At 32.1% G+C, this 24,105-nt stretch overlaps 1 protein-coding gene across 3 annotated transcripts in view; it reads right to left on the bottom strand.

The window, feature by feature from the left end:
- The window catches only part of LOC108761451 (uncharacterized), a 65,371-nt gene extending 43,107 nt beyond the window's left edge, over positions 1-22,264 (bottom strand). Inside the window, exon 1 of one of the 3 annotated variants that reach the window (XM_018508016.1) lies at positions 21,810-22,264. The gene's annotated coding sequence lies outside the window, so the exon portion shown is untranslated. Of the gene's footprint in view, positions 1-3,787; positions 4,081-7,400; positions 7,429-21,809 lie in introns of those variants that run through there. The other 2 variants (XM_018508017.1, XM_018508015.1) reach the window with 2 other exon arrangements.
- Positions 22,265-24,105: the final 1,841 nt, after the last annotated feature.

Raw genomic sequence — 24,105 nt, 5'->3', positions numbered from 1 at the left:
CCTGCCATAATCAACATTACATACACAAGATACGTAAATTGCAATGTGACCTATAATTAATACTTTTATTTTCACTATTTATTTATAAATACTATGGCTATCTTTCTTAATATCATGGCCATCTTTTCCCTAAAAATCAGATAAGATGGCCAATGCATACTTTGTAATATTTTAATAAAATTAAAGTTCTGTTAAGTATGTTCTCTTTAATTTCGATAGTATTTGTTACTTTAAGCTTCAGTGAAAGTAATAGCCCAAATAATGTTAAAAAGTAACAAGAATAAATGTATGTTTTTTGCATTAAAAAAAATCATACCCGAGTTTACCCTATATCAAAAATCAATCATAGTCATTGATAACGTCATCAGCAATGTTTGACGAGTACATTTTGAAATGGCAAACATCTAGCGAAAATGCAAACATATGGCGAACATATTACAGCCACATGGAAGATATGAGAAGAGCATTAACGACGCTATGAAGAAGTGCTAATTAAGCAGTATTTTACAATGTGATGTACATTTTTTAAGAGATAATAAGTGCCAACTCTTTCAGCATATTTAATATGCAACAGAGATAGATCTCATTGTCATTTTATCACAGATAATCTGCTGTTGCAATCGTTATATTTGCATTTAATAAAATTTTTTCATGAAAGAACAAAGCAAATATTTATTTAAGACTCGTGCAAGAGCGGAAGCACTACAGATACAACTGTGTAAAGTCAAAGCGACAAAAATGCTCTATCTCTCGCGTTTCATCAAAGTAGCGAGAAAAAAAGACTATAACGGAGTTACAGAGAAAAAAAATTCTGATTGAAAATGACCGAACCAATAGATTATCAAATTAGTCAAAATTCCGGTTATCATGATTGAACATCGATTATCTCTCGACACTAGAATTATATAGTAGATTTAATTATAAAATTTGGATTTATCCATTTCTCACATATTGGAATTTCGATTAATGCCACTAGACTCTTTTTCTACCGTTTTAGCTACCGTTTCCTTTCAATAAATCCATTTTTTGTAGTTTAACAAAAAATCAGGCAAGATGTATATTTATATAATTTTGAAAAAAATTTAATCAAATATATTTTAATATATTTGCATATTAATAACCAAAGAATATATGTCTTTATTCTACTAAGATTATCATTTCCTTTCAATAAATATATTTTGACGTATTTTCATATTAACAACAAAAAAATATACATTTTTATTCTACTACAGAAATAAAAGCTTCAAGGAAAATATTTAACCATCTACTTCATTTAGTTTTATCTTAAGTGATTAAAAGTTCATCGACGGCAAATAAATATTCTTACAAGTAATATATATTTTTACGAATGTGATAAAGCAAAATAAACTTATTTGTTTTGAGCATCTGTAATTGTTTTCATTCGATGGTTTATTTTCTTTTAAACACTTTGAAGAAAAGAAAATATATCTGTAACTTAACATCAGAAAGATGCCTGCGAAGAGTTAAATTCCGCGAAGTTCATCTGGACATCATCTTCAACAGGAAAGGGACAATAAAGATACGATTAAACATCGGCCCTGCACGCAGATTTTAACGGGCTTATGTAACAATCCTCTCGAACGACGTTCGTGTAATATGACGTGTACGTCGTCAATTGCCATAAGCATATCTGTCGCCGTATCATAAAACTCGAATATTATCGATCGATGGCATCCTTATTACCTAGTTACCTCGTAAAAAATTGTTGTATTGAATGCAATGACTATTGCGTAATGAAGGAGATATGAGATACGAGGCTGCGAGATGGAATTGATAATTTCAGGGCCGATATCATGCGCGAATAAACCGCGCAAATTGCTTGGTAAATTGAAAGAGGGTCGACCTTATTTTTAGTCTATACTGGGTGTCTCGTCATCATTAATAAACCGCGCAAATTGCTTGGTAAATTGAAAGAGGGTCGACCTTATTTTTAGTCTATACTGGATGTCTCGTCATCATACGCCACGCCATGGTAAATACTAAGAGCTTAAAAAAACACCATTTATTTCAACATTGGCAGACGCCTCGTGAGCGCCGTGAACCAACGAGAACATTTAAAAATAACGTATCTGTTTTTTTTTTAAGTCTCTACTAAATTTCGAGTGAGCTACATTGTAATAGAATTTTTAATTTAATTACCAAGATGTCTGAAAATTAACGCATAAAAGATTCGTTGTGGAAAACAGATACCATAAGCCACGACCCAGAAACTGTCTAATTAAAACCGCTGACACATTTTTACGAATAATTTGCCGATCGACGAACTTCTATGTTTAGACTCATTCCAATTTGTTTTGCATGTACACGATAAATAAGTAACATTCAGAAGTTTTTAATTTTGACACGGTATCGATTCGTACAAAAGAAAAGAATTATTTACTTCCTTTGAAATTGTAAATTCTAAAACATAGCGAGGTATTTCTGTGTCGGCGAATATAAGCCATGGCCAATGGCCATCAATATTAAGATATTATATATAGAATATCGTGACCTCCACCGATGAACTTTTTATTCGTGAATTCCTCAAGTAAAACCTTTTGCTTTGAATCGATCTTCAAATTACTACGTTTTTGAATTTCTATAAGTTTGTCTCTTAAACGAGGATGGATTTAATTACTGCGCCAGAATGCTATCAAATCCGCTTAATTTTAATTGCGTAATAATTTAATTTATTCGCTTTAATTATATTTTAAATATTTAACGTGCATCACGGTAACGAGTGTGTACATTAAATTAATCTCGTAAATCATTGTTACGATCTGTTACTTCCTTATGATCCGACGTTTCCGACTCTCTTAATTTAATCACTTATCACAATCGCTATCATTCAGTTGTGTAAATATTTTCGAGAACTGTTTCGGCCATTTCGATACAATAAACTCTTATTCAATTTTCAAACTTCTTTGTTTTCTACACACCGCAATCTAGAAAGGGACGTGAGAAATAGAGCCTAATCAAAGTTAGGTAACTTAAATTGTCGGTGCGGTGCAGCTGCAATCCCGGCGTGCATAAGTTTGCCTGCCGAGTCACAGATCGATATGCCGAGATTTTATCTAAAAATATAGAACGGACAACAACATTCGTTCTGACCACGAAACGTTACCGTAATCGCACGAAACGTGACGTTTAACAAAATCACGGCACGAAAGAATGCTCTATTAACAATAATTAGGAAATAATAAAAATAAAAAAAAATTATTTATTCATCATATTTCAAACAATTTCTTCATTCAATCAATAATTTTCAACGTTCGATGATTTGCCATTTAATTTTATTAGCATCGTGCGTGTCCCAATAAACTTTCCTACAACATTAATTTCTAATGAATTAAAAAAGTGTAAAAAAAAGGTAATAATTATCAAATATTGAGTGAAATAATTTCAATCAACTGTTCGCTTATATAATATAATCAAAAATAATTTTACTTCTTCAAATATCTATTAATTATTATCAAACAGTTGGATATATTATGTTTCATAATATTTACAATACTAAACATTTAGAAAAATATAATTATTTTTTATTATATTATATAACCGAACATTTGATCGAAATTATTTCACTCAACATTTGGTAACAATTACACGATTCTTTTCAGGGTGCAATCTTAAAGAAGCGACGAAAATTATAAACAGATGTGCACAGGGATTCACTCAACTCGGAGTAATTTCATCGTCAAGCGTTATAATTCATGCACGGGAGATGCAACGACTCGCAGTTAAAAGAATTGTCTCTCGTCGACGGTGATTCTTGATTTACGCCTACCTGTTATTATTCGTACGTTAGAGATGCGTTTCTCAGGATGATCGAAGAGGATACGCGAGCACGAGGATTAGCCGACGTCCACGCAGATCGGAGAATTCCGGGGGTATGGTGCTTGGCTACGCGAATACCGTATGATTTTTGATATTAAAGGGACGCGTCGCAAGTGCCTTCCTTGGATATCGATCCGAGAGATACCTATAACTACGTTGCACGCAGCACGGCAGCTGAGCACCAACTGACTGAACCGACGCGATTGCGATTGCTCGCCGGGCGAAACGACGTCGGACTATAGATGGCGTCTACCCGCTCAGTGAGCGGTTGGTCAACAGTTCGGCATTCGCAGGTAGGTAGGTAGGCAGGTATAGGTATGTAGACGCAGGTAGATATGTACGTATGAGTGTGTACGTGTGCATGTACAATGGGGCGCGTTAATGGTGTGCACCTGTGCAGATGCGCTCGCAATTAAGGTAGATGCAATTATTCAGGGCCGGGCTAATGGTCATAAATCATTATTAGGCCTCGGATTAAGATGGTATTAGGCTGGGGCCCTTTATATCAAACTCGATATAACAATAGATAATAATGATAAATTACTAACGTGTATTGTTAATTTTATTATTAGTTTTATATTATATATAATAATAATAATATGTAATACAAAATTAATAATATATTAATTATTCGTTGTTACATGAATGAAATGCAAAACAATTGTTCATTCAAATTCCTTGTGGGCTTTAATTCGATTGTAAAGTTTAATTTAACTTTAATCAAGCTTAATTGTTTCTTATGATATTTCCTTGAGAGTAAATATTATACTGACTATTATTAAACATAATTAATCTGATTGTAAAAGCTTCGGTGATAACATGATATTTTTAGAATGTTTTAAATTAAACTTGAACTCAAGTTGTATCAATAAAATTGATACGATTTAAAGTTATTTAAAAAATGTTTGCTTTAAATATATATGTATTACAATAGCAAACACAGAGCAGTTGTGAAAATAGCAGTATGTTTGTAATATTTGGAATATTATACTGACTATTATTAAACATAATTAATCTGATTGTAAGAGCTTCAGTATAACATGATATTTTTAGAATGTTTTAAATTAAGAGCTTGGACTCAAGTTGTATCAATAAAATTGATACGATTTAAAGTTACTTAAAAATGTTTTCTTTAAATATATGTATTACAATAGCAAACACAGAGGAGTTGCGTAAATAGCAGTATGTTTGTAATATTTGGAGAACTTGTCATAGTTTTAATAAAATTGAAATACGAAATGTGAAATGCGATAAGTAGTTCGTAAACGCGTTCATGTATTAATATCGTTCTTGGCAAACAAAATATGCCGCCGCGAGTAATTAAAAGTAAACGGAATGAGCACGGCGCCACAAAGTACCGGAAGGGGCGGCATCAGTTTATTTGCAACGGTGTCATTAACGCACTACACACCTACGCAATTTCCACGTATGCAGGAGATAATACATATATACCTACGCGCCGATACGAAACGGCTGCGGAAGTGTACGGGTACCTGTGACGTCTCCGAGTGAATGAATGAGATGCAATCGCAAGGCCTTATGTTTTGTGTGTCCTTTGTATCTTAAAATACCCTTGTTTTTCCTCAGCTATTGTTCGCTCATCACGCAGCGGAATGAAACATGCATTCTGTGCTACGTAACACGTCAGCTGATGACGTCGTTCGTATAATTTCCTCGACAAGAAATCAAGCTTGAATCAAGCTAAATATTGATATTAAATATCTTAATAATATTTCATGTTTTCATTAAGAGTATTTCGTTATAGAGTTTCTATATTTTCTTAATTTAAAATCGTATAATTAAACTCATATCGTATTAAATAATAATGTGTTAGCTATACTTTAATATAATAAATATTATATCTATATGCTGTTTATGTATAAAATATTTGAAGCAAATTTATCTTCGTGAAGGTCATTGATCTTGCACCAACGGAAGTGTAATTTCTCTTCACGCTGTAATAAATGATTTAGCAATCAACGTTAATTCTCCGAAAGAAAGTGGCCGATGAGTAATACTTTGATAGAATTTTATATGTTAAATTCAAAGCACGACAAATAACTTTCGTCGCCGGTCGTGATTGGTGAAAGTGAAGTGCGTTACCCGCATCGCGGTGAAGTTTACTTCGCTGTAATGATCCATGTTACTAATATGTCCTGTTGTTAGCGAGAATTCTCGGAATATCAAACAGCGTCTTTTTCACGAAAGCAGGAAAAAGAATCCAGTCTTAATTATATGTAATATTCTTCGCTATATAATTTTTGTATAAATTGTTTTAATTGTATATTATTATTATTATATAAAACATCCTACATCATCATACAATGCATTAATAGCGAATTCTGGGGATTAAGTAAAATCGGAAGTCCTGAAAAAATGATCTTGATAAAAATGTCGAAAACGTATAACAATGTTTAAATTAATAATTAATATTATAATGATATGTATATGAAATTTCAAACTTGTTTGGTTTCTTATGTGCACTGTGTATACATTTCACATGCTATAGCAATTAATTGATATAAAGATTATAAAAAATTAAAATTGCTGATAGCAAATATTAACACAAATTCAAGTCAATAAAACAATCAATAAATATAAATGGATAGACTATAAAAAATTAGAATAAAATTGACAAATTATAAAAATAAACATATTTTTTTACATTTAATATATTAATTGAAAGATATTAATTGTTATGTAACTATGAAATATTTCCTGTCTTTCTATTTATGCCTATGATATACATATTAAAAAGTATATTCGAAGCATTTTAGTATTTTGCTGTCTCTTATACGCTAATTTATATAATATTTAATCCTGAAAACAGATACAGAGAATAGATTACAAGTTTTATTTAAACAATATTTGGGAAAGGAAAGAAAAAATAGGAAAAAATTAAATATTAACAATTTTCTATAATATTATAAATACTAGTTTCTTTATATTTCATATACCTATATGATACAATATATGTAAATTTTGTCCATTTCTCGTTGTCCATTCGAACACCATGAAGAAATTTAAATAAAAACTTCTTGTTTTATAACAATATGTAAATATTTTAATTATTATAACATTATTATATTTCTTTATGTTTTTTTATGTATTTTTTATTATTTTTAAGGCAACGCCAATTCAGATTTAATCTGGAGATACGGTAGTGTCTCAGCGCCAAGAGACAAGCAAAGTCAATTATATACAAGATACTAAAATTGACGAAACAGTGCTATTTCAATCTTCATGGTGCTCTCAATCGAATCTTTCTATGTATAAAATATATAACACATCATTATATACATATGATAAATTGTACACAGGATTAAATATAAATTGTATTCAGGATTAAATATTGAAACTAATCTGTTCTAGTCCATCCATGTTAAGGTAATGGATCTGTAATTTATTAATTACATTTATCTGCATTATTCTTTTATTTTCTCTTTTAATTAACTCAATACACGCTACATATATCTTACATGTATGTATATGGTATAATTCTATCCACGGTAGACTCTAATAGAAATCCATTACCTCCAATTAAAACAAAATTTCTCACTCACCGATACGATGCGCAGCAGCGGAGTGTAGTCACAATGTCACAACATAATGATCTGTAATATTCAAATATATAAAAATTAAAATAGTTTAAAATAATCAATTTTATAAAAGATAATTCTCGCGAATATCAAATTTATCATTCGTCTTTTAACCAATTAATCATTAAAATAATTGTAACATTAATAAATTTAATGCGCAATTTTTATATAATGTACCTATCCCAGTTAATTTAAAATATTAAGGGCACAGTATTATCTTCTTTTATTCTATAGTGCGTTATTATAAAATTATATGTTATAAATTTTAGTTTTAAATTAAAAAAGAAAAGCTTCTATTTAAAAATTTCATAACCAAATCTTTTTTTCTCTGCCTCTTATTTAGTCATTTAAAAAAGTAAATAAAAATAAATAATTAAAATCCAAAATAATGAGTAGTAAATTACTTACTCCACGGTTGCTCCGCCGTCGCCTGATGCCTCCGAGGCCTCCTCTTCCTCTCAGTTTTCATCGTTGCACTCACTCAACACCACACTCGCGAAAATGCAATTAATTATGGTCGCGCGACACTTTGCACAACACTCTCGACGTTAATTATACGGTGACACGCTTACGAAATACACAAATTGTTATTACTGAACGATCGATACGTCATATACGGTCTATCATTATTTCGACTATTCGATTCGTTTGTTGCAACGCGTTACGACCACGATTGCTCGTTATTATCGCAATAAAACAATAATTTGTTATTCCCATCGTATTTTCCGCGGACTTACGTGACTGATGCCCGTTTCCAATGTGTGTAATTAACTTTAATCTCACAGATTAACTTACTCTTTATTTTTTCTAATTTTTAAAACTAGAGAAAAAGAAGAATGAATTGAACCGAGATTAAAGTTAATCTACAATGGTAGAAATGGACATAAATCGTATTAGATATATGTTCTGATAAATCACTTTGACGTATATATACTTACAGACCGTGGCTATCAAGTTTTGTTAAACACGCGGACCAATAACAGTTAACTGCTCGCATGGAATAATCGTGTCTTTGAGAGATAATAACATGAAGATACACGCAGCTCGCTGGAATTTCATCGTGCAAATGAAAAAGCGACTACGAGTAAACAAAAGGCGCGTACCGTTTCACGCATGGTGTGCATGATATATCATTTTTCCTTGTTGTCCACAGAATATTAAAGAAAGATAAAATGATACATGCGGATCATGCGCGAAATGGAACGCACCTAAAGTAAGCTGTAAATCGCAAAAAAAAAACCGACCGCTAGTTAATTTAAAATATTTACCACTGTCAAACAAAGTCCGAACGAGTTGCCACAACAAATGCTTCGAAGCATTTTTTGATCAATTAGTAAAATTCTTTCTTCCGATTGATAAATCAAATTCTTCGAAACATTCATAGCGACAACTCAACCACATCCAAATTCAATTAAAAAAATATTGTGATACTAGTTAGATATCAAGTAATAATTAATTTAAAATTCTCGTAAAATTCAAGGCAATAAATTTGTTTTCGATATAAATTTGAGTTTTTCAAGAAGACACACAATATAAAGCCATGATCAGCCTATAAATTGAGATAAAAAGATAGATTGGATTAAAATTTAACTAATCAGAAGAAAGAAATCAATCTCAAGTTTAGTAAATTTTGCTTTGATTGAATTCTAATTCAATCTCAATTTGTAGTCTGATCACGGCTTTATACAGTGATAATTTCATCTTTGTTTAACATTGGCAAACAATATGGATGTAATGATTCTCCGTGTCATCTGTGATTCTTATTGGAAAGCACTCAAACTTACGCCGAAAACAAATTTATTTCCTTGAATTTTGAGTTAATTATTATCTAGTACATCGCGGTTTTCTTTACTCGAGTAATACGATTCGTGTTACTTCGGGCTACTAATTAAGTTACTTCAAAAGAGCACACTAAAGGACGAGTTAAAAGTTCCATCTAGAACGACGAAAAATTTCGAGCGCGCTCGATATATCCGAAACAACGCTTTAGGCCAGCAATTACCATCGAGATGAAATGATAATGTATAATTCCCATCCCACGGTCTTTCGATTTTCATGTCGGACGAATAAAGAATGCGAGATGAACAGATGCTGCGGTACATCTCCGAATCGTAGAGATCGTAGAAGTGCCTCGATCGCTAATTGTCCGTGGGAATTCACGCCTGCTGTCTTTCGTTTGTTCGTCGCCGGTCGCATTTCGTATGCAATACATAGCGAGAACACGCGGCCCGCACCACCACTTGCTTATCCGAGCGGCACCATACGAATGATTACACGGAGACCTTGCCTACGCAAGTACGCAAGTACGCGCTACGCCGCGCGCCACAAAGGAAAACAAACAAGCGCCGACTTTGTTGAACGTTTCATACGTTACCCGACATGAAATATTTAACGTACCATGAGATAAATGGAGAATTTGTTTTGCTCCTAGTACTTTAAATTAATTTAAATAACGGATTATGATGTATTGTTGCACGTTAAATCTAATTAATTATTATCAAGGCTCTTCGTCAAATTTTGATCAGAGAAAAGAGTAAAGTTGTGCAACTTTAATAAATCTAAAATTATAAATCATTGTAAAAAGATCGAACTCAACTACTCGTTGGTTTATTAAAATCGCACAATTTTGTTTCTTTCGGAAGGTATATAAAAAATTTGGAAGAGATAATAATAATTAATTAATTCCATCTTTTTTATCACATAAAGTAAGGATAAATTACAATCTTTACATTTGAATTTAATGTTAAATACAGTATGTACTTCTGGAATGCAATAATTAATCATTTTAATTTTTATATAAAAAAGAATCGCATATAGTAATTTATTTGGATATAGCAATTAAGGTTTTTAGGTTTGCTATCAGCACCAAGTTGATTGTTACAATTATATGTAATAACACAGATATTATTGCATATGAGAAACCAACAAGATAAGATCACTCAAGACTGCGAGCAGTAAAAATCGACCTCTGAGTTATAAAAATAATTAACAAATTATAAATCGATAACGTGATTATATATATAAGTGTAGTTATGGATCTAAATACATAAATTTTATGCAAAATCGGTCAGACTGTGATCGTCCATGACTCTAAAAATATTCTTCGACACTTCCATTTTCGTCTTTAATTAATCTTTTAATCTTAGGATGTGCTAGTAAATATTGTATACGACGAGTGTAGAATAACCCATATAATTTCATATCTTTGATCGCTATTTTAATGAAATAATTATAGGATACAAAAGAAATGCTATATGTTATTTTATCTTGATTCCGTAATTATTTGTTCCTAATTATCACTAATTCCTTATTTCCTTATATTTCGACGAATACAATACCTCTTTTAAATATTATCTTATTCTCTATCGCAGACCTACTTATTTGATAATATTAGGTGTTAAACTTAATTTCTGCCGTTTTTCATCTTTTTCTCTATCGCAGACCTACTTATTTGATAATATTAGGTGTTAAACTTAATTTCTGCCGTTTTTCGTCTTCAAAATTGATTTGTTTCGAAGGGACGATGAATGAATACCTTAATCAAAGTAATTTCCTCCATTTTCTATTTTATTACTAATTAATAATACTTTGATTAAGGTATTTCCCTTCGAAACAAATCAATTTTGGAGACGAAAAACGGCAGGAATTAAGTTTAACACCTAATATCAAAGTATTGTAAGCAGTCCCATTTCTTTTACGTGACAACTATACAGCGATCGATGTTAATGCTTAGTAAGCACGCAGCTTGCATTCGCAAGTGTGTGCGTGAATGCGGGTGTTGCAAAATCATAGTATCGCGAAATACGTCGATCAGCGTGCGGAATATCACGCGAGGATATGTAGGAAGGGTAACAGGCTGAATGTTAAGTTAGAAACGGCGAGTTTCCCTCCGTTTACAAAATCGCGTATCTTTTTTTTACAAGAGAAAGCCATTGACCACTTAACTCGACATATGCGTCTAGGTGGATAATGGAAAATAAATACTTAAAAAAAAAAAAACCGAGAATCTCTCTTTTCTTATCGCAAAGTTAATCCATGATTATATAATGAGACAGATGATTATAGATATGAAAAGTGTATCGCGCTATAAATATATTGAAACGAGATATTCAGTAATAAGGTTGCTGAATATCACATAAAAGATTATCAAATAAGATTGGATTTTTTATTTAAGTACTTTCCATTTTCGATCGTGTGTAAATTAAACGCAATATATAGATATTTTCACATTTGTTTCAGAAATAATGAAATTGTTTACTCGCTGAAATTTATATTGAATAATTCTATTTTTCAAATAAGATCTTTGTATAATTGCTTTTTATTCAATTTATATTTTGATGCAATTAATGTAATTTTAAGTATAAAAGCAAGAATTTTTCTCTGTAAATGATGCTTGTTACGATTGCTTCCGGTAGTGCTAGGAATACATTAAGATGCTGCTAGATTCGTATACAATTAGTGCTAGATACCTGATTTTTATCATTGCGCAAACGTAGAACAATCGCTAGTATTCTCACATGCGATGCGAACGATGCATCTTCAACCTATACTTCAAACGATTTTTGCAAAGCGTATGTGTGTATAAGCCACTTTTTTGCAGAATGGAAATAGCCAGTCGACGTTATTTTAATCGCTGGAATTAGCGAAATATCTTTTACATAACTTCGATTGTGTTCGGTTGTTTTCGACATCGTATAAATCAAGAGTTAATTTCAAGCTACTTATATTGTAATGATAAAATATTTCCGACATTTTTATGCTTTTCTGCGTCATTCTACAAAATATATAAAGTTGGAAACAAATAACGTAATTATTAATAATCACGTAAGAAATGCAATTGTAGACTTAGAGTAAAAAAGAGTCACGTATGTTGCACGTATGGAGCATAACGAAGAAAGGCAACGTCATAATAGAGATTATTCGCGGTCGGACAAGTAACCTTTTTTAATCGAGTTGACCCTAGTCGGCGATTAAACAAATTGAAGAGGTCGCCTGGATGTCGGACGAGATCTTTCGTAGTTTATGATGCCAGCAGATATTCCAAAAGTTACAAGAATCGCCGGAGAATATCCTTGCTTTTATTTTGAAATTAAATCATGTATATATATATATATATGTGTAAAATATTTTAATAATTAAATAAAAAAATTTGATGCCTTTTTGAAATAAAAACATAACGAATGTACAAATCAACTTATAAGAAATATGTAAATGAAAAAAAATAAGTTTATATGTTGTAATGGTATTAATTATTCGTACATATTTGGTTCAAGAGGCTATCTGCGTAAGACAAAATAAAAATATTCGTGATTAATGCATGCAATCTATTTTTTTTACATTTTTAAGTTATCAATTGTCTTATTGTTACTATATAAAAATGTTGTTCCATATATTCAATTATTTAAATATATCTTTTCTACCTTGCACTTAATAAATTTATACATGACCGTTTTTACGCAATTATCCGTTTATATCCACGACTAAGTTTTGCTGTGTCAACGATTGTATTGCGTATGAATACATAAACTGGTTGCATATGTCGCATGTCACAGACCCAGATACATTTTTTTATTACAACATATAATAATCTACATAACTCGGCGCAACGATAGTCCTTTCTGTAAGCGGCGGTTTAAAGAATGTAGACAATAGTTATCGTAATTCGCGCTTTTACGGCGTGAACGAAAAAATAACGAACGTGATATTGTTGTTAACTTGTCGTAAAAATCTAATCTTGCGCAGTGAATCTATTTTCAGTTTGACTTGAAAAGGCAGCTAAATTAAAAAGTACAACTCAAGATATCTCAATCGAATATCACGTCAATGTTCCGCAATGTTACGCAAAAAAAAAAACAGAAAATGTTTAACTTTAGCTACAATGTATTTTGCACTTTTACGAGATAATCAGTGAGTCATTCAAACAATAGTTTAGATAATAATAATAATCACACTTTTTCTTTCTGAAAGTTATCTCTTTTGTAAGTTATATATATAAAAATCTTTGTACGTAAAACGAAATCAATATCTAATCTTTAATTGTATTTAGCTCGATGGTTACACTGAAAAAATAATAAATTTTAATAAATATTTGTTTGAGTAGTTCTAACAATAAGTAAATATTTACTAAATGTAAACATATATTTATTTGGAACAAGAATCATTAATTTAATTTAACTATATTTTTTTATTGAGTAAATATTTATTTACTGTTTATTTAGTACTATTTAAAAAAATATGTATTAAGATTTAGTACATTTTTTCAGAGCATTTTGTTAATTATAATACTCAATCTGCAGTTGTTTATCTGTATTTTTAATCTATAACTGTAATAATAATCGATTAAATTAACTTAAAAGTTGTTAAAGACTCCTTTTATTAATAAAAAATAATAAATATAAATAAATATAAACATAAAAGCTATAGGAGTCAACGCAACATTTAATATTAGAAATTACGCATGTTTATAACCAGCGTTGACTCTCATTTCTACATGTTTATGTTTATTTATCTATAACTGTCTAAAGCTATACAATTGTTATTTTATAATTTTTTCTAAAATTTCAATAAATTTAATTTTATTATTAATATTATTATTATTATTGTTTCTTTCTCATTCTTCTCACCTATCTCTCTATCTAATTCTTTTTTTCCTTCATGTCCAAATCGTTTTCTCTCTCTTTCTTACGAAGTAGTTACGCAACGCAAAAAAACGTCTTGAGCAGCAAGGATATCCGGATGTATAGCGATGTCTCGCTAAATGTCAAATATGTTTAGTGCACAGTGATTTAGATAAGTTCGATTTATTTGTGTGTAATGACGTAAATGCGGTTGAGCTGAGCATCAAGCTGTATATTGGGAAATATTTCACATTCAGCTGAAAAATCGGGGCAGATCAATTAATGTAACAGCTTTTTTTTATGACAGTCTCTAATAAAACCCGAGAAATAATCCTGCATAATGGGCCATCTTGCTACGTTTATTTAATCTGTAATCGCGTCCTCAAATTGCGTTCTCATACATTCGCGAATAAGATAACAATTAAAATAGAAAAACCAAAGTAATCTTGAAAACAGAAAAATTAAGAATTTAGTTATGTAAATTCTAAATATTATCCTACATGCATTTTACGTTTCTATTTATGTTCGTTGCATTATTAGGTCTGTTCGCATTGCTTGAAATCACCAAAAATTTTTACGCTAAAAAGAAGATAAATAAAAAGTGTTATCAAGAAGATAAATATATATACATATATTCAAATGTTGAAGAGAGATAAAGCAAAGATGTTGAGTACAATAAGTACAAGTAACGCAAACAAACCTAATAACAAATAACAATTTAGCACAATAAACATTGTTGAATTCATATACTGAAGAAATGATATTGTATTAACAATATTATCTTAACTGAAAATAATTTTGTTGATTTAATAACACCATTAATGAAACAAATACTACTGGTCTTGTTTTAACAAATATTTGTTTCATTAATACTGTTGTTACATAAATCATCAAGATTATTTTCAATTAAAATACTGTTGAAACAACATCATGTTTTTCAGTGTATACGAGTTTAAGATTTGAAGAAGCTATCACATTGACAAAAATGTCCAATTGAATTAAATGGAATTCTAGTCTAATTGAAAAAAAAAAAAAAAATTTCTGATTAAATCTACTAGAATTCTGATTAATATAACCGGATTCTGATTGGCATAATCAAAATGTGTTCTGCTAAATTCGTCTACTTTCAGACATTTTTCTCATGGTATATTTTTTATATCTTTACATTTTTATATAAGCAGCGGCTATTTATCGAAATTGAACGTAAGAATAGTGTCCGAAATTTGGATCATATGTTCTGAAAATGAATTATGTAGCAACATGAGCAAATGGATTCATTCGCATATATTTCTATTATCGTCGCTATAAATAGAACCTAAATCAAGAGATTATTTCTATCTGGTGATAACGATCAAATTCTTGAACTTGACGATAAATGATGCAATAACTGATTAAATTTATCATCGACAATCATAAACAAACTAGAGACTAACACACATCGTAAATTAAGTGTTAATTAATTATTTGCATTTATAAGTACGTTGTGAATAATTTTCGCGTGGTTGTATAATGGACTTTTGCAATAGATGTTTTCGAATTTGTATTGTGACATAATAAGATCTACAATTACGAGATTCACAATAATATATAATCTAAACATGTTGATGCAATACGTCTTCAAATTCGCATAGACATATGCAAAATAATGCTTTGCAATAATGCTCGCAAAAAGCAATTTTGATTAATGTCAGTTTTAAAACTAACTGTAACGTGCTCCTGCTTATTTTCTAGAGGATTTTCGCACGACTTTCCCTCACACACACATGACTTAGTGTGCCACTGCCTTCAGCCGTGCGATTGAGAGCGTAAATTGCCGGGGTTTCGATCACGATAAGAACTGTCTTTAATTTAAATAAGCAGATTGTTCCTATTTTAAAGCGTCAATTTTAAATTGCGCATATAAGAAAAAGGATTTTTTAAATTAAAGAATACAAGGAAAAAAGTTTTTGCTATCTCACTCTGAAATAAGTCTTGTTCTTATCATTTTTTATTATTCTGATTCTTATTGTTCTTTTGTTCTTATATTTCTTACTCTCTTATTATTCCTTATTGTTCTTAAACTAAATTGTATCTTGCTCCAACTTTTTTCAAATGTTCGTAGTATCATGAGATTACCACAGACAAGATTTCCGGATACAATGCTGTTACACTTCTTTGAACAATCATATATATGAGTAAAAGGCTCGATATAGCGACAATCGTATTTACTGTTAACAAAGGAATATTTTATCTTACATGGAAAACAATTATCATACGAATTTGGACTGATGAGAATAAATCTAATTAAATAAGAGAAATCCAATATTTGGCTAAAGCGGATCTTGGTACTTAAACATTTCTACGTGAATGTATACACATACCTCATTCACGCTCCGAAATCGTTTTAAGATCTTGAAATGCAATTATGAGCAAAACCAGAATAGTAATATGACTTATATTAAATTAACAAGCAATTTAATAATTTTTGATGCTAATAAGTAGGAACACTGAAAAAAAATTTGTTCAATTAACTAAACACATTTAGTTGTTTGCAGATTTGGTTAATTCAACAAATTTTATTTAATCGAATTCAACCGTAGTCTTAACAAATTGTTCAATGTTAAGCAGACTACGGTTAAATTCAATTAAATAAAATATGTTGAATTAACCAAATCTGCAAAATGTGTTTAATTAGTCGAACAAATGTTTTTTCAGTTGTTGTATCTTCATAAAAAAAGAGAATGTATATATGATAAATGTATTTGCAGCGTGTTGTGTTGTGCTTATCACGGGTTCGCCAACTAAATAACTGTGCGAATTAGTAGTTCCTGTGGGATTAGAAAAAGGATTCCGAAGATTATACACATGCCATTTCTGTCTCGCGTGGAAAAGTGCGATCCAGCGTAATAAGAACGTGATTGCTCACGACCATGAGGTATCATCGATACTGATATAATCCCACAGAGATATAAACTCATATTTTCCTCCGGACGAATCTCAATTTCAAATCGACCGCCGGTGACTGATTATGCGGCGACGCTGCTCTCTTCGGCGGTTGGATTTAACTCCTAACGATCAGGAAGGATAGTGGTTATGATGAAAGATTCATCAGGCGCGGTATAAGTAATATATCGGGGCAACTCGCGCGAGATAACATCCTTAACTAGTTCTGCGATTCACGATCGGTATTCGAGCGATCGTCCTTACACATTTCCTGCGCACAGAAATCCCATTCACGTTCAGTTGAAAGTCATTCAGTCTTAAAAAAAAAAAACTATTACAAGGATTATACTAATAATTCAACGATCCGTGCTATAATCTTCAATAATAGCTACACTAAAAAAAAAAAAAGATTGGCTGCTGCAGCAAATTAGATGGTAAAATATGGCATAGCATTTTTAATTGGTTGCAGCAGTCAATTTTTGGTTGCGTTAGCCTATCCGCAATGTCAGTGTAGGGTTTCGGTAGGCTAACGCAACCAAAAATTGGATGCTGTAACCAATTAAAAATGCTATGCCATATTTTACCATCTAATTTGCTGTAGTAGCCAATCTTTTTTTTCAGTGTATGAAAACTGGATCTAAGTTCTAAAGCGTCCTATTTGAAGTACAGAATGCAGGTGAATCTCCACCTAATGATACAAGAAACCTTATGATATAAGAAACATTTTTGTTATGAAAACTGGATCTAAGTTCTAAAGCGTCCTATTTGAAGTACAGAATGCAGGTGAATCTCCATCTAATGATACAAGAAACCTTATGATATAAGAAACCTTTTTGTTTGGATGTAATAAATTTTATTGTATCCAAATAAATTTGTTATTTAGAATGATCCAAACAAACCAATGTTTGAATCAATAAGTGCGATTGTTTGAATTTGAAACAATGTATATCTTTGTCTTAAATACATTATTTGTTTGAACAGATAATATCTATCTTCAGTATTTGCGTGATCAACTGTACGGCAAAAACATAATTGATGTAGCACATAGCTCTATTTTAGTCAAATAAATAGGAATACTAAATCCAAAGAAACCTTTTTCTCTGTGTACCAATCGCACAGATTGTAATCGTCCAAAAATTTTCGCTTTGAGTTCAAATGACCCCTTTCTGTAGTAGAAGTTAAAGGAAATTATCTGACATCCGATCAAATTGGTACAGGAACTTTCGGTCGTCAACTCTCAGTGAGAAATCGGATGTCGTAAATTATTCATAAGGAAAATTCAATTAGAACAGATTCGCACGCGTCGTGCAAATCTTGAAATGCGTACACGTGAAATGCATTGCAGATATTGCGATTATTACTGCAAGCAAAGTAAGTCTGGGCTCGCGAGACGTGTAGCATCCACGATTTATGGCACTTGTTGCCGTTACGTACTGCGGATTGGATATGGAAATAGATTATTGTGGGCGATAAGACGAGCTGAGTAAAGGAAGATGGGAGGAAGGGAAAAGAGAGTACGTACGGCGAAACGTCTTCTGTTGAAGGGCATTATCGTTGTATGGGAGGTCCTCCGATTCTAAGTTCACAATCAATCTACTGAGACGTAGTCCGATTCAACGTGACGATAAGAAATTAAACGCGAGTCCATCGAATCAAATTTGAGCATACCGGAAGAAGCGTGTGTACCAAGAAAACAGATATGACAACAAAAGTCTCCTCCGCAAACATCTGTGCAGCTGTAACAACGCCTCGCATGTGCGTCAAACCAAGTAGAACAACAAGTTACGTCAACGTCAAAATGACGTTATAAGGATGTTTTGTCTATACAATATCAGCTAAAAGTACCCGTTAAAACAATCAACCAAAAATAGCTAATATCAACCAATAAAAAAATTTCGGTGATATTAGTCAACACATCTTGAAACCAATTGAAAGGAACAAAGCAGTAAATAATTTGGCTTATAATGGTTTTACGTAGCAAAAAGACCATATTTTTCTGCAGTTTTAGATCAATAACTTTCAAACGAGTAAGCAGTCCAAATAATCACGAATATTTATTAATATTTTATTATATATATAAAATTTGATTTTAATTCTTAATATTATACTTTCTCATTAAATAAATGTTACAAAACGCGATTTTACATAAGACTCAAACAAACAAAAAATTAAATAATTTTTAAACCAATAAGAGAATTTTGCTTAAAATTTTACATAGATACTCGGACGTAATAATAGAACAATTTGTAAAATTTGTGTTAAATTTCTAATATTTCAAAAATGACTAACTAAACATCCTTAAAATAAATCGTGACTGATCGAAAAATGACTTTTAATTATATCATTTTGGAGCCATTTTGACGTCATTTTAGTATCATGATGATTTTTTCCCAAGGAACACGGCAAGTCAAGAGAAAGTCAAAATAAATGACTTTATTTTGATATCATAAAAGTCAAAATGATGATTTTTGGTTATACAATTTGACCGTTTATTGATGTCAAGAATCAAAATAAAGTCATTTTGATTTTTTATTGACTTTCATGTATTTCTTGAGTTAAGAAGTTCCGCTTTTGTTACGTTTTTGATCCCCAGCGATCACTTTATCGCGCAACGACGATGAGGAAAAATGATTAATGTGCGAGTATCGCGGACTGAACTCTTGTTCCGAAATATTTCTGATTAAAGCGCAGATTTTAGGTAGGTGAAAGCAGTGCAGAAACTCGGAGTGAAAGTCAAATTCGCCGCGCCCGTCTCTTGAAACTTCTTAAGTATCGTTAATAATCGATAAGACGAAGAAATCAATGGCAAGACCGCGACGTAAGTTTCCCGCATGAATTGACTCAAGCGTTGAAAGGATCGCGCTTCGACATTTTGTTTTTTACGATTTCACTTGAATAATTATTAAAACCTAGGAATGAATTAATGGTTGCGCTTAGCAGAAAAAGCAGCTTTGCAACTGTTATAAGATTCTTTAATGACTGATTTATACTTACAGTAGATTCAATGAAAAACCTAAGGGCAAAAACCAATATTAAAGAATCAATATTTGCAAAGCTTTTTCTGAACGCAGCTATTGAAAAACTTCAATAATTTATTCTGTATTATTGTATCACATTTCAATCAGAATTATTTACTATCTGAATGTCAAATTATGGAATCAATATGTATGTCGATGATTACACTAAAAAAAATGTTGTTTCAACAGCATTAATTTAATTGAAAATAATCTTTTATTGATTAAAAAAAAACCAATATTAATAAAACAAATAAAACTTTGTTAAAACAAGACCATGCTGTATTTGTTTTATTAATGGTGTTATTGAATTAACAAAATTATATTCAACTAAAATAATGCTGTTGACACATTATTTTTTTCAGTGGAGGGAAAAAGATCTCAGTAGAAAGGGAAAGTCGATTCCGTAATAATATTCATGCAACAATATTCTTATTTGTTTCTTCTAACACATTCTTGAATAATATATTTATGCTAACGAAATCTGATAGCTCTGTTATAATGAGTATAATAAAATTCAAGATTAATAAAAGAATTGATGAAGTCAAAGGTGGTCGAGTATTTTACGCAAGTGTGACATGAATTGTTTTAACATCAAAATGAAGTGCTAAACGTGTAAGAATAAATCTGCAGCAGCAATAAAAATTTATTTTCTTGAATTAATCATTCAAAAAGCTAATTAATTAATAAAAAAAGCAATAATTATTTTTATTGTATTAAAATAATTATTGTAGATTTATGTCGCATTTAAAATTATGTAAATAAATCATAATATTTCTCATAAACAAATACCAATATTTCTTTCTATATCAAGACATTTTTATCGATTATTAAAACTTCCCTATTAACACAATCAAATAAATTTTGCCCATATTAAAAACAAATGTTTTAATGTATGATACATTTTAATCGCAATAGAGATGTAATTTTTTAATTTATTCTTGTCATTAAACTTAATACTTATGAGAAGTTTTTTATCTTCAATCGCTTAGATATAACTTGAATGAAAAAAAAAGAATCGATTTAAATTGAGTTTTGGATAATAAATACATAGGGAGAAAGGGAAAGTTTTTTTTGGGAATAACATGACTTTCGTATAAAATTAAATACCACACTTGTCATGATTTTAAAGACAAATGAACTTCTCGGATAGAATACAGAATCATAATAAAATTAAGATAACAGGTAAGTCATTTTAGGAAAAATCTTTATTATCAATAAAAATTTGTTTCGATACATTTTCGATAATTTTGTGATAAATTCCTGATATAAAAATGATTTTTTAAGTATTTTTTAATAAAAAATTAAGTGATTTTTGATAGTTAAAAAGTCTTAAATAATTTTGAAGTTATCAGTATGATTCTTCTTAAAACGACTTCTACTTGATCTTGATGTTGTTACGACTTGCATTCTACCTGAGTTTTCGCCCCATAAATTGAGGAATCCCACCGTGGCCCGGCACGATGCACTCGCGTTTGCCCGTGCGAGTCGTTCGCGTCGCTGCGATCGTTCGCGCAAAGCCGATGGCCCCTACTCGCCGTGCCTCTACCTGTCAAAAGGTAGCACCGCGCGCCTTCACAGGTGGATCCCTGCGGAGACGGTGGGGGGGGGGGGACGAAGGGCAGCGAGTGTCGCGTCCCCGAAATCCGATGGTCGGCCGGATTCGCCGTGCCGACTCCGTCAGCCTCGAGAATTCTCGTTGTCTCAATATGGCAGTGGCTCGCGCGCGTGCACACATACATTCCGCGCGCATGCACACGTACAATGTGCATACCGCGCGCGACGTTACATTATATACACTCGAATACGAATACACTCACCGTTCTAACGGCCATCGTCTATCGGCCGGTCGCGCCGCATTCTCTCCTGCCGTGGCTCTTCCGCGGCGGACGAAAACGATCGGAATCCCAAGGAGCCTCCTGGAGCCCGTGATACGCCGCCCGCGAAATCCGCAGCCGAATTCAAGCCGATGCCGCTCCTCGTTCGACGTTCCCCGTTCCGCGGTTCCGCCGCCACCTTCACTCCGCTAACTCCGCTTCGCGGACTTGCTTGCCCGCCTACCTGCGTACCGCCGATGATCGGTCGTTACCTTCGTTAGCTTGGGACGGTTGGATACATTCGAACTGATGCGATTTAAACGCGCACAACTCTCGGAAAACACGTAAGCAACGGTGTCGTAAACATAAATTTGAGAATGCAATTCGCGAAACAATGCGAAAGACGAGACGAACCGATCGCTCGAGCCAGTGACGCTCGCCACTGCTCGCCACAACATAACTGGACACCGGTTGGTGGGGGAACTGAACCGACCGACGAGGAACAAGGCACGGAAGGGGGCAGACCTCCTGGGAGGGGGTAGGGCGTGGGACGGAAGGGCAAAGGGGTACGAGAGGGGCCCCAAGGGGCCCGTTTGGACATGAACGCCGAATGGGTACGTGAAAGAAGAGAGATCGGTAGATATCGACTTTATCAAATTCTCACCCGAATGTTTTCCTTGTTTAACATTAGGTAAACAACAGAGATAAAATGTTACCTGGGCGGCACTCGAGCGAGTGAAAGAATTTTAACATAGCTTTGAGGGAAGTTCCTTCGACGATTTACTTGAATAGATGCTTAAATTTGGCTAGTATTCATAGTTCATTCTTGTTTTAACACCGTCTTACGTATTGTATTAAAATTTATGACTGCACTAAATGTAAGACTTTTAAATGTAAGCATAGAACTGATTATTTAGTGCCCAAGACGAATTGCAATTTATTACTTCAGGCTAATGTCATGTCCTAATTTAAAACGTCATTCTATAATTTTCCTTTGTGTCCCTTTTGTTTTTCTTTTTTTTTTCAATGTAGGAACTATAATATATTGTTACGGCCGCAGCACAGACTCTTGCATAATGCATAGTGCATAAGGGAATCAACCAATCGAAATTCTTCTTTTCCATGGAATGGGAGGAAAGGAAAGATTCTGATTAGTTGATTCGCTTATGCACTATGCATTATGCGTCACGCAAAAGTCTGTGCTGCGGCCTTTAGGATTTTTGCTATAATAAAGTATTTAATGGGTCAATTCTAAGCAGAATCGTAAGATTCCTAACGTGTTCTCGTAAAACTTGTAAGAACTTATTACTAATATTCTAATTTTAAGCGTATATATCGTAAGACGTACGATTATTCATATAAATATCTATGATTTCTTGTAAATTTTATGGCTAATAAGTTGTCTGTAAAAATATTGTATAAAGGTAATAAGCACTTAAAAATTTTTACAAGTCTTATAGGCCGTCTACAATAAGCTGCAAGTCAGAACGTCAGAAGTCTTAACCAGTCTTAACCAAGTCGTTCAAGTTGGCTATTGGCCAACTTCACCGATTATGACTTAAGATCGCTTAGAACTTCTGACTTGCGACTTATTGTAGAAGGTCTATTACAGGAATATGTTACGAGCATTACGATTTTGCTTAGAATTTAGGCATAAGATCCTCTTTTAGTCTCGAGAGCTTTTTTAAAAAAGACCGAGCTTTATCACAAAAAAGATTATTTTGTATTATTCTAAAACTAATAAAACGCACCAGTTAAAGTCCTTTTCAAATAAACTCAAAATTCCTTTCCCATTTTCTGACGTGTGACGAATGATGAATTCTTTTGAGAAAACCTTCAGTTTTGTTCACACTTACGTGACTCTGAACTTGACAAAGTGAGAGCACCCCAAAAAGAAACACAAATCAATACCGTATAAATGACGTTAAAATGAATAATAGATGATTGAAAAGTGATTTTTAATGATCATTTTGGAGTCGTTTTAACATCATTTTGATGTCATGATGACTTATGCTTTGTTTAAAGTGCATCTCACTTTGTCAAGTATATAGGTACATATAACGATATAACGCTTTTAACAAATTTTGTTATAGAGATTGCGCGAACCGATTCAAGAAGCAAATAAACTCTACAATAGAATACAATTGATAAAGAAAATGTGACGTAAGAGAAAAAATTAAATTAGTCAGCCAGCTAAGATTGGTTTATACAGGATCTACAATAGAAGTCGTAGAGGTCGTAGGGTCTTAAGTCGTAGAAAATTGATCAATCATAGTCGATTATTCTTCTCATATGCGAC

Source organism: Trachymyrmex cornetzi, unplaced genomic scaffold, assembly GCF_001594075.2.
Source record: "Trachymyrmex cornetzi isolate Tcor2-1 unplaced genomic scaffold, Tcor1.1 scaffold248, whole genome shotgun sequence".
NCBI classification, from domain to species: Eukaryota; Metazoa; Arthropoda; class Insecta; order Hymenoptera; family Formicidae; genus Trachymyrmex; species Trachymyrmex cornetzi.
The sequence above is the reverse complement of the archived record's forward strand: the minus strand, read 5'-3'. Positions and strand labels throughout refer to the sequence as shown.